Raw genomic sequence first — 18706 nt, 5'->3', positions numbered from 1 at the left:
CGGCTGGAGGACGATGTATTGATTCTCGACGCAATTTGAGTGTTCCATCGTCATTAGGAGGCGCTGAACGTTACAATTTATTATCATTTTAGCGTCGGATTCGAAAATCTACTCACAGGAGAAGGATCATATGGTGCCCGAGACAGCAGTATCCCCTTGGATACAAGTCGGCTGGAGGATGATGTATTGAATCTCGATGCAATTTGAGTGTTCCATCGTCTTTAGGAGGAACTGAACGCTAAAATTAACTATCAGTTTCGCGTCGGATTCGAAAATCTAGACTCACAGGAGAACGACCAAAAGGTGCCAGAGGCAGCAATAGACCCTTGGGGACAAGTCGGCTGGAAGCCGATGTATTGAGTCTCGACGCAATTTGTGTGTTCCATCGTCATTAGGAAACCCTGAACGTTACAATTAACAATCAGTTTCGCGTCGGATTCTAAAATCTAGACTCACAGGAGAGCGACCATAAGGAGCCCGAGGTAGCAAATTCCCCTTGTGGACATGTCGGCTGGAGGTTGATGTGTCTACTCTCGACGCAATTTGAGTGTTCCATCGTCATTAGGAGGCGCTGAACGTTACAATTATTTATCATTTTAGCGTCGGATTCGACAATCTACTCACAGTAGGAGGATCATATGGTGCCCGAGACAACAATATGCCCTTGGATAGAAGTCGGCTGGAGGACGATGTATTGAATCTCGACGCAATTTGAGTGTACCATCGTCATTAGGAGGCCCTGAACGTTACAATTAACTATCGGTTTCGCGTCGGATTCGAAAATCTAGACTCACAGGAGACGGACCACATGGAGCCCGAGGCAGCAATATCCCCTTAAAGACAAGTCGGCTGGAGGTTGATGTATCTACTCTCGACGCAATTTGAGTGTTCCATCGTCATTAGGAGGCGCTGATCGTTACAATTAACTATCATTTTTGCGTCGGATTCGAAAATCTAGACTCACAGGGGACCGACGAGAAGGTGCCTGAGGCAGCAATAGACCCTTGGAGACAAGTCGGCCGGAGAACGATCTATTGGATCGCGACACAATTAGAGTGTTCCATCGTAACTAGGAGGCCCTGATACAATTAACTATCAGTTTTTCGTCGGATTCGAAAATCTAGACTCACTGGAGACGAATCGTAAGGTGCCCGAAGCAGCAATATCCCCTTGGAGATCAGTCCGCTAGAGGACGATGTATTGAATCGCGACGCAATTTGAGTGCTCCATCGTCATTACGAGGCACTGAACGTTACAATTAAATATCATTTTAGCGTCGGATTCGCAAATCTACTCACAGGAGAAGGATTATATGGTGATCGAGACAGCAGTATCCCCTTGGATACAAGTCGGCTGGAGGATGATGTATTGAATCTCGATGCAATTTGAGTGTTACATCGTCATTAGGAAACCCTGAACGTTACAATTAACAATCAGTTTCGCGTCGGATTCGAAAATCTAGACTCACAGGAGAGCGACCATAAGGAGCCCGAGGCAGCAATATCCCCAAGGAGGGAAGTCGGCTGGAGGACGATGTATTGAGTCTCGACGCAATTTGAGTGTTCCATCGTCATTAGGAAACCCTGAACGTTACAATTAACAATCAGTTTCGCGTCGGATTCTAAAATCTAGACTCACAGGAGAGCGATCATAAGGAGCCCGAGGCAGCAATATCCCCAGGGAGACAAATCGGCTGGAGGACTATGTATTGAATCTCGACGCAATTTGAGTGTTCCATCTACATTAGGAGGCGCTGAACGTTACACTTAACTATCATTTTAGCGTCGGATTCGAAAATCTACTCACAGGAGAAGGATCATACGGTGCCCGAGACATCAATAACCCCCTGGATACAAGTCGGCTGGAGGACGATGTATTGAATCTCGAAGCAATTAGAGTGTTCCATCGTCATTAGGAGGCCCTGAACGTTGCAATTAACTATCTGTTTTGCGTCGGATTCTAAAATCTAGACTCACAGGGGACCGACGAGAAGGTGCCTGAGGCACCAATAGACCCTTGGAGACAAGTCGGCCGGAGAACGATCTATTGGATCGCGACACAATTAGAGTGTTCCATCGTAACTAGGAGGCCCTGATACAATTAACTATCAGTTTTTCGTCGGATTCGAAAATCTAGACTCACTGGAGACGAATCGTAAGGTGCCCGAAGCAGCAATATCCCCTTGGAGATCAGTCCGCTAGAGGACGATGTATTGAATCGCGACGCAATTTGAGTGCTCCATCGTCATTACGAGGCACTGAACGTTACAATTAAATATCATTTTAGCGTCGGATTCGCAAATCTACTCACAGGAGAAGGATTATATTTTGATCGAGACAGCAGTATCCCCTTGGATACAAGTCGGCTGGAGGATGATGTATTGAATCTCGATGCAATTTGAGTGTTACATCGTCATTAGGAAACCCTGAACGTTACAATTAACAATCAGTTTCGCGTCGGATTCGAAAATCTAGACTCACAGGAGAGCGACCATAAGGAGCCCGAGGCAGCAATATCCCCAAGGAGGGAAGTCGGCTGGAGGACGATGTATTGAATCTCGACGCCATTTGAGTTTTCCATCGTCATTAGGAGGCCCTAAACGCTACAATTAACTATCAGTTTAGCGTCGGATTCGAAAATCTAGACTCACAGGAGAGCGACCATAAGGAGCCCGAGGCAGCAATATCCCCAAGGAGGGAAGTCGGCTGGAGGACTATGTATTGAATCTCGACTCCATTTGAGTTTTCCATCGTCATTAGGAGGCTCTAATCGCTACAATTAGCTATCAGTTTTGCGTCGGATTCGAAAATCTAGACTCACAGGAGAACGACCGTAAGGTGCCCGAGGCAGCAATAGACCCTTGGGGACAAGTCGACTGAAGGACGATGTATTGAATCTCGTCGCAATTTGAGTGTTCCATCGTCTTTAGGAGGGCCTGAACGCTACAATTAACTATCAGTTTCGCGTCGGATTCGAAAATCTAGACTCACAGGAGAAAATCCATAAGGTGCCCGAGGCAGCAATAGACCCTTGGGGACAAGTTAGCTGAAGGACGATGTATTGAATCTCGTCGCAATTTGAGTGTTCCATCGCCTTTAGGAGGACCTGAACGCTACAATTAACTATCAGTTTCGCGTCGGATTCAAAAATCTAGACTCACAGGAGACGGACCGTTTGGTGCCCGAGGCAGCAAAATCCCTTTGGAGACAAGTCGGCTGGAGGACTATGTATTGAATCTCGACGCATTTTGAGTGTTCCATCGTCATTAGGAGGTCCTGAATGATACAATTAACTATCTGTTTTGCGTCGGATTCGAAAATCTAGACTCACAGGAGAACGACCATAAGGTGCCCGAGGCAGCAATGGACTCTTGGAGACAAGTCGGCTGAAGGACGATGTATTGAATCTTGACGCAATTTGAGTGATCCAACGTCATTAGGAGCCCCTGAACGTTACAATTAGCCATCAGTTTCGCGTCGGATTTGAAAATCTCGACTCACAGGAGACGGACCACATGGAGCCCCGAGACAGAAATATCCCCTTGGAAACCAGTCCGCTGGAGAACGATGTTCTGAATCGCGACGCAATTTGAGTGCTCCATCGTCATTAGGAGGCCCTGAACGTTACACTTAACTATCAGTTTTGCGTCGAATTCGAAAACGTAGAATCACCGGAGACGGACCATGTGGTGCCCGATGCAGCGATGTCCCCTTGGAGACAAGTCGGCTGGAAGGCGTTGTAGTGAATCTCGACGCAATTTGAGTGTTCCTTCGTCATTAGGAGGCCATGAACGTTTCAATTAACTATCTGCTTTGCGTCGGTTTCGAAAATCTAGACTCACAGGAGAACGACCATAAGGTGCCCGAGGCAGCAATAGACCCTTGGAGACAGGTCGGCTTAAGGACGATGTATTGAATCTAGACGCAATTTGAGTGTTCCATCGTCATTAGGAGGCCCTGAACGTTACAATTAACTATCAGTTTCGCGTCGCATTCGAAAATCTAGACTCACAGGAGAAGGACCATATGGTGCCCGAGGCAGCAGTATCCCCTTCGAGACAATTCGGCTGGAGGACGATGTATTGAATCTCGACGCAATTTGAGTGTTCCATCGTCACTTGGAAGCCCTGAACGCTACAATTAACTATCAGTTTCGCGTCGGATTCCAAAATCTAGACTCACAGGAGAACGACCATAAGGTGCCCGAAGCAGCAATAGACCCTTGGGGACAAGTCGGCCGAAGGACGATTTATTGAATCTCGTCGCAATTTGAGTGTTCCATCGTCATTAGGAGGCCCTGAACGCTACAATTAACTATCAGTTTCGCGTCGAATTCAAAAATCTAGACTCACAGGAGACGGACCATTTGGTGCCCGAGGCACCTTTTGGGACAAGTCGGCTGGAGGACGATGTATTGAATCTCGACGCATTTTGAGTGTTCTTTCGTCATTAGGAGGCCCTGAACGTTACAATTCACTATCATTTTTGCGTCTGGTTCTGAAATTAAGACTCACAGGAGAACGATCATAAGGTGTCCGAGGCAGCAATAGACCCTTGGAGACAAGTCGGCTGGAGGACGATATATTGGATCACGACAAAATTTGAGTGTTCCATCGTCATTAGGAGGCCCTAAATGTTTCAATTAACTATCAGTTTTTCGTCGGATTCGAAAATCTAGACTCACTGGAGACGGAACATGACGTGCCGGAGGCAGCAATATCCCTTTGGAGACCAGTCCGCTGGAGGACAGTGTATCGAAACGCGACGCAATTTGAGTGTTCCTTCGACATTAGGAGGCCCTGAACGTTACAAATTAACAATCAGTTTCGCGTCGGATTCGAAAATCTAGACTCACAGGAGAAGGACCAAATGGTGCCCGATGCAGCAATATTCCCTACGAGACACGTCGGCTGGAGGACGATGTATTGAATCTCGACGCAATTTGAGTGTTCCATCGTCATTAGGAAACCCTGAACGTTACAATTTACAATCAGTTTCGCGTCGGATTCGAAAATCTAGACTCACAGGAGAGCGACCATAAGGAGCCCGAGGCAGCAATATCCCCATGGAGACAAATCGGCTGGAGGACTATGTATTGAATCTCGACGCAATTTGAGTGTTCCATCGTCATTAGGAGGCGCTGAACGTTACAATTAACTATCATTTTAGCGTCGTATTCGAAAATCTACTCACAGGAGAAGGATCATATGGTGCACGAGACATCAAAACCCCCTGGACACAAGTTGGCTGGAGGACGATGTATTGAATCTCGACGCAATTTGAGTGTTCCATCGTCATTAAGAGGCCCTGAATTTTACAATTAACTATCTGTTTTGCGTCGGATTCTAAAATCTAGACTCACAGGAGAACGACCATAAGGTGCCCGAGGCAGCAACAGACCCTTGGAGACAAATCGGCTGGAGGACGTGGTATTGGATCGCGACGCAATTTTAGTGTTCCATCGTCATTGGGAGGCCCTGAAAGTTACAATTAACTATCAGTTTTTCGTCGGATTCGAAAATCTAGACTTACTGGAGACGGACCATAAGGTTCCATCGTCATTAGGAGGCGCTGAACGTTACAATTAACAATCATTTTAGCGTCATATTCGAAAATCTACTCACAGGAGTAGGATCATATGGTGCCCGAGACAAAAATATCCCCTTGGAGACAAGTCGGCTGGAGGACGATGTATTGAATAGCGACGCAATTTGAGTGCTCCATCGTCATTAGGAGTCCCTGAACGTTACAATTAACAATCAGTTTTGCTTCGGATTCGAAAACGTAGAATCACCGGAGACGGACCATGTTGTGCCCGAGGCTGCGATATCCCCTTGGAAGCAAGTCGCTGGAGGACGATGTAGTGAATATCGACGCAATGTGAGTGATCCTTCGTCATTAGGAGGCCTTGAACGTTACAATTAACTATCTGTTTTGCGTCGGGTTCGTAAATCTAGACTCACAGGAGAACGATCATAAGGTGCCCGAGGCAGCAAAAGACCCTTGGAGACAAGTCGGCTGGAGGACGATATATTGGATCACGACAAAATTTGAGTGTTCCATCGTCATTAGGAGGCCCTGAATGGTACAATTAACTATCAGTATTCCGTCGGACTCGAAAATCTAGCCTCACTAGAGACGGACCATAAGGAACCCGAGGCAGCAATATCCCCTTGGAGACCAGTCCGCTGGAGGACGAAGTATTGAATCGCGACTCAATTTGAGTGCTCCATCGTCATTAGGAGGCCCTGAACGTTACAATTAACTATCAGTTTTGCTACGGTTTCGAAAACGTAGAATCACCGGAGACGGACAAAGTGGTGCCCGAGGCAGCGATATCCCCTTGGAAACAAGTCCGCTGGAGGACGATGTAGTGAATATCGACGCAATTTGAGTGTTCCTTCGTCATTAGGAGGCCCTGAACGTTACAATTAACTATCTGTTTTGCGTCGGATTCGAAAATCTAGACTCACAGGTGAACGACCGTAAGATGCCCGAGCCAGCAATAGACCCTTGGGGACAAGTCGGCTGAAGGACGATGTATTTAATCGCGACGCAATTTGAGTGTTCCATCGTCATTAGGAGGCCCTGAATTTTACAATTAACAATCAGTTTTGCGTCGGATTAGAAAATCTAGACTCACAGTAGAACGACCATAAGGTGCCCGAGGCAGCAATAGACCCTTGGGGACAAGTCGGCTGAAGGACGATGTATTTAATCGCGACGCAATTTGAGTGCTCCATCGTCATTAGGAAGCCCTGAACGTTACAATTAACTATCAGTATTTCGGCGGAGTCGAAAATCTACTTACAGGAGACGGACCATAAGGAGCCCGAGGCAACAATATCCCCTTGGAGACCAGTCCGCTGGAGGACGATGTATTGAATCGCGACTCAATTTGAGTGTTCCATCGTCATTAGGAGGCCCTGAATTTTACAATTAACAATCAGTTTTGCGTCGGATTAGAAAATCTAGACTCACAGTAGAACGACCATAAGGTGCCCGAGGCAGCAATAGACCCTTGGGGACAAGTCGGCTGAAGGACGACGTATTTAATCGCGACGCAATTTGAGTGCTCCATCGTCATTAGGAGGCCCTGAACATTACAATTAACAATCAGATTTGCGTCGGATTCGTTAACGTAGAATGACCGGAGACGGACCAAGTGGTGCCCGAGGCAGCGATATCCCCTTGGAAACAAGTCCGCTGGAGGACGATGTAGTGAATATCGACGCAATTTGAGTGTTCCTTCGTCATTAGAAGGCCCTGAACGTTACAATTAACTATCTGTTTTGTGTCGGATTCGAAAATCGCGACTCACAGGAGAACGACCGTAAGATGCCCGAGCCAGCAATAGACCCTTGGAGACAAGTGGGCTCGAGGCCCATGTATTTAATCTCGACGCAATTTGAGTGTTCCATCGTCATTAGGAGGCGCTGAACGTTGCAATTAACTATCATTTTAGCGTCGGATTCGAAAATCCACTCACACGAGAAGGATCATATGGTGACCGAGACATCAATATCCCCTTGGATACAAGTCGGCTGGACGACGATGTATTGAATCTCGACGCATTTTGAGTGTTCTTTCGTCATTAGGAGGCGCTGAACGTTACAACTCACTATCATTTTTGCGTCGGGTTCGAATATCTAGACCCACAGGAGAACGATCATAAGGTGCCCGAGGCAGTAATATCCCCTTGGAGACCAGTCCGGTGGAGGACGAAGTATTGAATCGCGACTCAATTTGAGTGCTTCGTCGTCATTAGGAGGCCCTGAACGTTACAATTAACTATCAGTTTTGCTACGGTTTCGAAAACGTAGAATCACCGGAGACGGACCAAGTGGTGCCCGAGGCAGCGATATCCCCTTGGAGACAAGTCTGCTGGAGGACGATGTAGTGAATTTCGACGCAATTTGAGTGTTCCCTCGTCATTAGGAGGCCTTGAACGTTACAATTAACTATCTGTTTTGCGTCGGATTCGAAAATCTAGATCCACATGAGAACGACCAAAATGTGCCCGAGGCAATTTGAGTGTTCCATCGTCATTAGGAGGCCCTGAATTTTACAATTAACAATCGGTTTTGCGTCGGATTAGAAAATCTAGACTCACAGTAGAACGACCATAAGGTGCCCGAGGCAGTAATAGACCCTTGGGGACAAGTCGGCTGAAGGACGATGTATTGAATCTCGTCGCAATTTGAGTGTTCCATCGTCATTAGGAGGCCCTAAACGCTACAATTAACTATCAGTTTCGCGTCGGATTCAAAAATCTAGACTCACAGGAGACGGACCATTTGATGCCGGAGGCAGCAATATCCCCTTGGAGACCAGTCCGCTGGAGGACGATGTATTGAATCGCGACGCAATTTGAGTGCTCCATCGTCATTAGGAGGCCCTGAACGTTACAATTCACTATCATTTTTGCGTCGTATTCGAATATCTAGACTCACAGGAGACGGAACATATGGTGCCCGAGGCAGCAATATCCCCTTGGAGACAAGTCGGCTGCAGGTCGATGTATTGAATTTAGACGCCATTTGAGTGATCCATCGTCATTAGGAGGCCCTGAACATTACAATTAACTATCAGTTTTGCGTCGGATTCTAAAGTTTAGGATCACTGGGGAACGACCATATGGGGACCGAGGCAGCAATAGACCCTTGGAGACAAATCGGCTGAATGCCGATATATAGAATATCGACGCTATTAGATTGTTCCAACGTCATTAGGAAACCCTGAGCGTTACAATTAACAATCAGTCTCGCGTCGGATTCGAAAATCTAGACTCACAGGAGAACGACCATAAGGTGCCCGAGCCAGCAGTAGACCCTTGGAGACAAGTCGACTCGAGGCCCATGTATTTAATCTCGACGCAATTTGAGTGTTCCATCGTCATTAGGAGGCCCTGAACGCTACAATTAACTATCAGTTTCGCGTCGGATTCAAAAATCTAGACTCACAGGAGACGGACCATTTGGTGCCGGAGGCATTAATATCCCCTTGGAGACCAGTCCGCTGGAGGACGATGTATTGAATCGCGACGCAATTTGAGTGCTCCATCGTCATTAGGAGGCCCTGAACGTTACAATTAACAATCAGTTTTCCGTCGGATTCGAAAACGTAGGATGACCGGAGACGGACCAAGTGGTGCCCGAGGCAGCGATATCCCATTGGAAACAAGTCCGCTGGCGGACGATGTAGTAAATATCGACGCAATTTGAGTGTCCCATCGTCATTAGGAAACTCTGAACGTTACAATTTACAATCAGTTTCGCGTCGGATTCGAAAATCTAGACTCACAGGAGAGCGACCATAAGGAGCCCGAGGCAGCAGTATCCACATGGAGACAAATCGGCTGGAGGACTATGTATTGAATCTCGACGCAATTTGAGTGTTCCGTCGTCATTAGGAGGCGCTGAACGTTACAATTAACTATCATTTTAACGTCGTATTCGAAAATCTACTCACAGGAGAAGGATCATATGGTGCCTGAGGCAGCAATAGACCCTTGGAGACAAAGCGGCTGGAAGACGTGGTATTGGATCGCGACGCAATTTGAGTGTTCCATCGTTATTAGGAAGCCCTGAATGTTACAGTTAACTATCAGTTTTTCGTCGGATTCGAAAATCTAGAGTTACTGGAGACGGACCATAAGGTGCCCGATGCTATATCCCCTTAGCAACCCGTCCGCTGGAGGACGATGTATCGAATCGCGACGCAATTTGAGTGCTCCATCGTCATTTGGAAATCCTGAACGTTACAATTAACAATCAGTTTCGCGTCGGATTCAAAAATCTAGACTCACAGGAGACTGACCATTTGGTGCACGAGGCAGCAATATCCCTTTCCAGACAAGTCGGCTGGAGGCCAATATATTGGATCACGACAAAATTTGAGTGTTCCATCGTCATTAGGAGGCCCTGAATGGTACAATTAACTATCAGTTTCTCGTCGGATTCTAAAATCTACATTCACTGGAGACGGACCATTAGGTGCCCGAAGCAGCAATATCCCCTTGGAGACCAGTCCGCTGGAGGACGATGTATTGAATCGCGACTCAATTTGAGGGCTCCATCGTCATTAGGAGGCCCTGAACGTTACAATTAACAATCAGTTTTCCGTCGGATTCGAAAACGTAGAATCACCGGAGACGGACCAAGTGGTGCCCGAGGCAGCGACAACCCCTAGGAAACGTCCGCTGGAGGACGATGTATTGAATCTCGTCGCAATTTGAGTGTTCCATCGTCATTAGGAGGCCCTGAACGCTACAATTAACTATCAGTTTCGCGTCGAATTCAAAAATCTAGACTCACTGGAGACGGACCATTTGGTGCTGGAGGCAGCAATATCCCCTTGGAGACCAGTCCGCTGGAGGACGATGTATTGAACCGCGACGCAATTTCAGTGCCCCATTGTCATTAGGAGGCCCTGAACGTTACAATTAACAATCAGTTTTCCGTCGAATTCGAAAACGTAGGATGACCGGAGACGGACCAAGTGGTGCCCGAGGCAGCGATATCCCCTTGGAAACAAGTCCGCTGGAGGACGATGTAGTGAATATCGACGCAGTTTGAGTGTTCCTTCGTCATTAGGAGGCGCTCAACGTTACAATTAACTATCTGTTTTGCGTCGGATTCGAAAATCTACACTCACAGGAGAACGACCATAAGGTGCCCGAGCCAGCAATAGACCCTTGGAGACAAGTCGGCTCGAGGCCCATGTATTTAATCTCGACGCAATTTGAGTGTTCCATCGTCATTATGAGTCCCTGAACGTTACAATTAACTATCTGCTTTGCGTCAGATTCGAAAATCTACATTCACAGGAGACCGAACACAAGGTGCCCGAGGCAGCAATAGACTCTTGAAGACAAGTCGGATGAAGGACGATGTATTGAATCTCGACGCAATTTGAGTGTTCCATCGACATTATGAGGCCCTGAACGTTTCAATTCACTATCAGTTTCGCGTCGGACTGAAAATCCTGACTCACAGGTGACGGACCACATGGAGCCCGAGGCAGCAATATCCCCTTGTAGACAAGTCGGCTGGAGGTCGATGTATTGAATCTAGACGCCATTTGATTGTTCCTTCGTTATTAGGAGGCCCTGAACGTTACAATTAACTTTCTGTTTTGCGTCGGATTCGAAAATCTAGCCTCACAGGAGAACGACCATAAGGTACCCGAGGCAGCAATAGACCCTTGGAGACAAGTCGGCTCGAGGCCCATGTATTGAATCTTGACGCAATTTGAGTGTCCAATCGTCATTAGGAAACCCTGAACGTTACAATTAACAATCAGTTTCGCGTCGGATTCGAAAATCTAGACTCACAGGAGAGCGACCATAAGGAGCCCGAGGCAGCAGTATCCACATGGAGACAAATCGGCTGGAGGACTATGTATTGAATCTCGACGCAATTTGAGTGTTCCGTCGTCATTAGGAGGCGCTGAACGTTACAATTAACTATTTTAGCGTCGTATTCGAAAATCTACTCACAAGAGAAGGATCATATGGTGCCCGAGGCAGCAATAGACCCTTGGAGACAAATCGGCTGGAGGACGTGGTATTGGATCGCGACGCAATTTGAGTGTTCCATCGTTATTAGGAGGCCCTGAATGTTACAATTAACTATCAGTTTTTCGTCGGATTCGAAAATCTAGACTTACTAGAGACGGACCATAAGGTGCCCGAGGCTATATCCCCTTGGCAACCCGTCCGCTGGAGGACGATGTATCGAATCGCGACGCAATTTGAGTGCTCCATCGTCATTGGGAAATCCTGAACGTTACAATTAACAATCAGTTTCGCGTCGGATTCAAAAATCTAGACTCACAGGAGACGGACCATTTGGTGCACGAGGCAGCAATATCCCTTTCCAGACAAGTCGGCTGGAGGCCAATATATTGGATCACGACAAAATTTGAGTGTTCCATCGTCATTAGGAGGCCCTGAATGGTACAATTAACTATCAGTTTCTCGTCGGATTCTAAAATCTACATTCACTGGAGACAGACCATTAGGTGCCCGAAGCAGCAATATCCCCTTGGAGACCAGTCCGCTGGAGGACGATGTATTGAATCGCGACTCAATTTGAGGGCTACATCGTCATTAGGAGGCCCTGAACGTTACAATTAACTATCAGTTTTGCTACGGATTCGAAAACGTAGAATCACCGGAGCCTGACCAAGTGGTGCCCGAGGCAGCGATATCCCCTTGGAGACAAGTCGGCTGGAGGACGATGTAGTGAATCTCGACGCAATCTGAGTGTTCCTTCGCCTTTAGGACGCCCTGAACGTTACAATTAACTATCTGTTTTGCGTCGGATTCGAAAATATAGTTTCACAGGGGAACGACCATAAGGAGCCCGCGGCAGCAAATTCCCCATGGAGACAAATCGGCTGGAGAACTATGTATTGAATCTCGACGCAATTTGAGTGTTCCATCGTCGTTAGGAGGCGCTGAACGTTACAATTAACTATCATTTTAGTGTCGGATTCGAAAATCTACTCACAGGAGAAGTATCATATAGTGCCCGAGACATCAATATCCCCCTGGATACAAGTCGGCTGGAGGACGATGTATTGAATCTCGACGCAATTTGAGTGTTCCATCGTCATTAGGAGGCCCTGAATGTTACAATTAACAATCAGTTTTGCGTCGGATTCGAAAATCTAGACTCACTGGAGACGGGCCATAAGGTGCCCGAGGCAGCAATATCCCCTTGGAGACCAGTCCGCTGGAGGACGATGTTTTGAATCGCGACGAAATTTGAGTGCTCCATCGTCATTAGGAGGCCCTGAACGTTACAATTAACAATCGGTTTTGCTTCGGATTCGAAAACGTAGAATCACCGGAGACGGACCAAGTGGTGCCCGAGGCAGCGATATCCCCTTGGAAACAAGTCCGCTGGAGGACGATGTATTGAATCTCGTCGCAATTTGAGTTTTCCATCGTCATTAGGAGGCCCTGAACGCTACAATTAACTATCAGTTTCGCGTCGGATTCAAAAATCTAGACTCACAGGAGACGGACCATTTGGTGCCGGAGGCAGCAATAACCCCTTGGAGACCAGTCCGCTGGAGGACGATGCATTGAATCGCGACGCAATTTGAGTGCTCCATCGTCATTAGGAGGCCCTGAACGTTACAATTAACAATCAGTTTTCCGTCGGATTCGAAAACGTAGGATGACCGGAGACGGACCAAGTGGTGCCCGAGGCAGCGATATCCCCTTGGAAACAAGTCCGCTGGAGGACGATGTAGTGAATATCGACGCAATTTGAGTGTTCCTTCGTCATTAGGAGGCCCTGAACGTTACAATTAACTATCTGTTTTGCGTCGGATTCGAAAATCTAGACTCACAGGAGAACGACCATAAGGTGCCCGAGCCAGCAATAGACCCTTGGAGACAAGTCGGCTCGAGGCCCATGTATTTAATCTCGACGCAATTTGAGTGTTCCATCGTCATTAGGAGTCCCTGAACGTTACAATTAACTATCTGCTTTGCGTCAGATTCGAAAATCTAGATTCACAGGAGACCGAACACAAGGTGCCCGAGGCAGCAATAGACTCTTGAAGACAAGTCGGATGAAGGACGATGTATTGAATCTCAACGCAATTTGAGTGTTCCATAGACATTATGAGGCCCTGAACGTTGCAATTAACTATCAGTTTCGCGTCGGACTGAAAATCCTGACTCACTGGTGACGGACCACATGGAGCCCGAGGCAGCAATATCCCCTTGTAGACAAGTCGGCTGGAGGTCGATGTATTGATTCCCGACGCAAATTGAGTGTTCCATCGTCATTAGGAGGCGCTGAACGTTACAATTAACTATCATTTTTGCGTCGGATTCGAAAATCTAGACCCACAGGAGACGGAACATATGGTGCCCGAGGCACCACTATCCCATTTGAGACAAGTCGGCTGGAGGTCGATGTATTGAATCTAGACGCCATTTGATTGTTCCTTCGTTATTAGGAGGCCCTGAACATTACAATTAACTATCAGTTTTGCGTTGGGTTCGAAAATTTAGACTCACAGGAGAACGATCATAAGGTGCCCGAGGCAGCAATAGACCCTTGGAGACAAGTCGGCTGGAGGACGATATATTGGATCACGACAAATTTTAAGTGTTCCATCGTCATTAGGAGGCCTTGAATGTTACAATTGACTATCAGTTTTTCGTCGGATTCGAAAATCTAGACTCACTGGAGACGGACCATAACGTGCCCGAGGCAGCACTATCCCCTTGGAAACCAGTCCGCTGGAGGACGGTGTATTGAATCGCGACGCAATTTGAGTGTTCCTTCGATATTAGGAGGCCCTGAACGTTACAATTAACTATCCGGTTTGCGTCGGATTCGAAAATCTAGACTCACAGGAGAACGACAATAAGGTGCCCGAGGCAGCAATAGACCCTATGAGACAAGTCGGCTCGAGGCCCATGTATTGAATCTTGACGCAATTTGAGTGTTCCATCGTCATTAGGAAACCCTGAACGTTACAATTAACAATCAGTTTCGCGTCGGATTCGAAAATCTAGACTCACAGGAGAAGGCAGCAATATTCCCTACGAGACAAGTCGGCTGGAGGACGATGTATTAAAACTCGACGCAATTTGAGTGTCCCATCGTCATTAGGATACCCTGAACGTTACAATTTACAATCAGTTTCGCGTCCGATTCGAAAATCTAGACTCACAGGAGAGCGACCATAAGGAGCCCGAGGCAGCAGTATCCACATAAAGACAAATCGGCTGGAGGACTATGTATTGAATCTCGACGCAATTTGAGTGTTCCGTCGTCATTAGGAGGCGCTGAACGTTACAATTAACTATTTTAGCGTCGTATTCGAAAATCTACTCACCGGAGAAGGATCATATGGTGCCCGAGGCAGCAATAGACCCTTGGAGACAAATCGGCTGGAGGACGTGGTATTGGATCGCGACGCAGTTTGAGTGTTCCATCGTTATTAGTAGGCCCTGAATGTTACAATTAACTATCAGTTTTTTGTCGGATTCGAAAATCTAGACTTACTGGAGACGGACCATAAGGTGCCCGAGGCTATATCCCCTTGGCAACCCGTCCGCTGGAGGACGATGTATCGAATCGCGACGCAATTTGAGTGCTCCATCGTCATTGGGAAATCCTGAACGTTACAATTAACAATCAGTTTCGCGTCGGATTCAAAAATCTAGACTCACAGGAGACGGACCATTTGGTGCACGAGGCAGCAATATCCCTTTCCAGACAAGTCGGCTGGAGGCCAATATATTGGATCACGACAACTTTTGAGTGTTCCATCGTCATTAGGAGGCCCTGAATGGTATAATTAACTATCAGTTTCTCGTCGGATTCTAAAATCTACATTCACTGGAGACGGACCATTAGGTGCCCGAAGCAGCAATATCCCCTTGGAGACCAGTCCGCTGGAGGACGATGTAGTGAATCTCGACGCAATCTGAGTGTTCCTTCGCCTTTAGGACGCCCTGAACGTTGCAATTAACTATCTGTTTTGCGTCGGATTCGAAAATATAGTTTCACAGGGGAACGACCATAAGGAGCCCGGGGCAGCAAATTCCCCATGGAGACAAATCGGCTGGAGAACTATGTATTGAATGTCGACGCAATTTGAGTGTTCCATCGTCGTTAGGAGGCGCTGAACGTTACAATTAACTATCATTTTAGTGTCGGATTCGAAAATCTACTCACAGGAGAAGTATCATATGGTGCCCGAGACATCAATATCCCCCTGGATACAAGCCGGCTGGAGGACGATGGATTGAATCTCGACGCAATTTGAGTGTTCCATCGTCATTAGGAGGCCTTGAATGTTACAATTAACAATCAGTTTTGCGTCGGATTAGAATATCTAGACTCACAGGAGAACGACCATAAGGTGCCCGAGGCAGCAATAGACCCTTGGAGACAAGTCGGTTGGAGGACGATATATTGGATCACGACAAAATTTGAGTGTTCCATCGTCCTTTGGAGGCCCTTAATGTTACAATTAACTATCAGGTTTTCGTCGGATTCGAAAATCTAGACTCACTGGAGACGGGCCATAAGGTGCCCGAGGCAGCAATATCCCCTTGGAGACCAGTCCGCTGGAGGACGATGTATTGAATCGCGACTCAATTTGAGTGCTCCATCGTCATTAGGAGGCCCTGAACGTTACAATTAACAATCAGTTTTGCTTCGGATTCGAAAACGTAGAATCACCGGAGACGGACCAAGTGGTGCCCGAGGCAGCGATATCCCCTTGGAAACAAGTCCGCTGGAGGACGATGTATTGAATCTCGTCGCAATTTGAGTGTTCCATCGTCATTAGGAGGCCCTGAACGCTACAATTAACTATCAGTTTCGCGTCGGATTCAAAAATCTAGACTCACAGGAGACGGACCATTTGGTGCCGGAGGCAGCAATATCCCCTTGGAGACCAGTCCGCTGGAGGACGATGTATTGAATCGCGACGCAATTTGAGTGCTCCATCGTCATTAGGAGGCCCTGAACGTTACAATTAACAATCAGTTTTCCGTCGGATTCGAAAACGTAGGATGACCGGAGACGGACCAAGTGGTGCCCGAGGCAGCGATATCCCCTTGGAAACAAGTCCGCTGGAGGACGATGTAGTGAATATCGACGCAATTTGAGTGTTCCTTCGTCATTAGGAGGCCCTGAACGTTACAATTAACTATCTTTTTTGCGTCGGATTCGAAAATCTAGACTCACAGGAGAACGACCATAAGGTGCACGAGCCAGCAATAGACCCTTGGAGACAAGTCGGCTCGAGGCCCATGTATTTAATCTCGACGCAATTTGAGTGTTCCATCGTCATTAGGATTCCCTGAACGTTACAATTAAGTATCTGCTTTGCGTCAGATTCGAAAATCTAGATTCACAGGAGACCGAACACAAGGTGCCCGAGGCAGCAATAGACTCTTGAAGACAAGTCGGATGAAGGACGATGTATTGAATCTCAACGCAATTTGAGTGTTCCATCGACATTATGAGGCCCTGAACGTTGCAATTAACTATCAGTTTCGCGTCGGACTGAAAATCCTGACTCACTGGTGACGGACCACATGGAGCCCGAGGCAGCAATATCCCCATGTAGGCAAGTCGGCTGGAGGTCGATGTATTGACTCCCGACGCAAATTGAGTGTTCCATCGTCATTAGGAGGCGTTGAACGTTACAATTAACTATCATTTTTGCGTCGGATTCGAAAATCTAGACTCACAGGAGACGGAACATATGGTGCCCGAGGCACCACTATCCCCTTTGAGACAAGTCGGCTGGAGGTCGATGTATTGACTCCCGACGCAAATTGAGTGTTCCTTCGTCATTAGGAGGCCGTGAACGTTACAATTAACTATCTTTTTTGCGTCGGATTCGAAAATTTAGACTCACAGGAGAACGATCATAAGGTGCCCGAGGCAGCAATAGACCCTTGGAGACAAGTCGGCTGGAGGACGATATATTGGATCACGACAAAATTTGAGTGTTCCATCGTCATTAGGAGGCCCTGAATGTTACAATTGACTATCAGTTTTTCGTCGGATTCGAAAATCTAGACTCACTGGAGACGGAACATAACGTGCCCGAGGCAGCACTATCCCCTTGGAGACCAGTCCGCTGGAGGACGGTGTATTGAATCGCGACGCAATTTGAGTGTTCCTTCGATATTAGGAGGCCCTGAACGTTACAATTAACTATCTGTTTTGCGTCGGATTCGAAAATCTAGACTCACAGGAGAACAACCATAAGGTGCCCGAGGCAGCAATAGACCCTTGGAGACAAGTCGGCTCGAGGCCCATGTATTGAATCTTGACGCAATTTGAGTGTTCCATCGTCATTAGGAAACCCTGAACGTTACAATTAACAATCAGTTTCGCGTCGGATTCGAAAATCTAGACTCACAGGAGAAGGCAGCAATATTCCCTACGAGACAAGTCGGCTGGAGGACGATGTATTAAATCTCGACGCAATTTGAGTGTCCCATCGTCATTAGGAAACCCTGAACGTTACAATTTACAATCAGTTTCGCGTCGGATTCGAAAATCTAGACTCACAGGAGAGCTTCCATAAGTAGCCCGAGGTAGCAGTATCCACATGGAGACAAATCGGCTGTAGGACTATGTATTGAATCTCGACGAAATTTGAGTGTTCCGTCGTCATTAGGAGGCGCTGAACGTTACAATTAACTATTTTAGCGTCGTATTCGAAAATCTACTCACAGGAGAATAATCATATGGTGCCCGAGGCAGCAATAGACCCTTGGAGACAAATCGGCTGGAGGACGTGGTATTGGATCGCGACCCAATTTGAGTGTTCCTTCGTTATTAGGAGGCCCTGAATGTTACAATTAACTATCAGTTTTTCGTCGGATTCGAAAATCTAGACTTACTGGAGACGGACCATAAGGTGCCCGAGGCTATATCCCCTTGGCAACCCGTCCGCTGGAGTACGATGTATCGAATCGCGACGGAATTTGAGTGCTCCATCGTCATTGGGAAATCCTGAACGTTACAATTAACAATCAGTTTCGCGTCGGATTCAAAAATCTAGGCTCACAGGAGACGGACCATTTGGTGCACGAGGCAGCAATATCCCTTTCCAGACAAGTCGGCTGGAGGCCAATATATTGGATCACGACAACATTTGAGTGTTCCATCGTCATTAGGAGGCCCTGAATGGTACAA

Source organism: Schistocerca serialis, chromosome 6 (genome assembly GCF_023864345.2).
Source record: "Schistocerca serialis cubense isolate TAMUIC-IGC-003099 chromosome 6, iqSchSeri2.2, whole genome shotgun sequence".
Classification (NCBI taxonomy): domain Eukaryota; kingdom Metazoa; phylum Arthropoda; class Insecta; order Orthoptera; family Acrididae; genus Schistocerca; species Schistocerca serialis.
The sequence above is the reverse complement of the archived record's forward strand: the minus strand, read 5'-3'. Positions refer to the sequence as shown.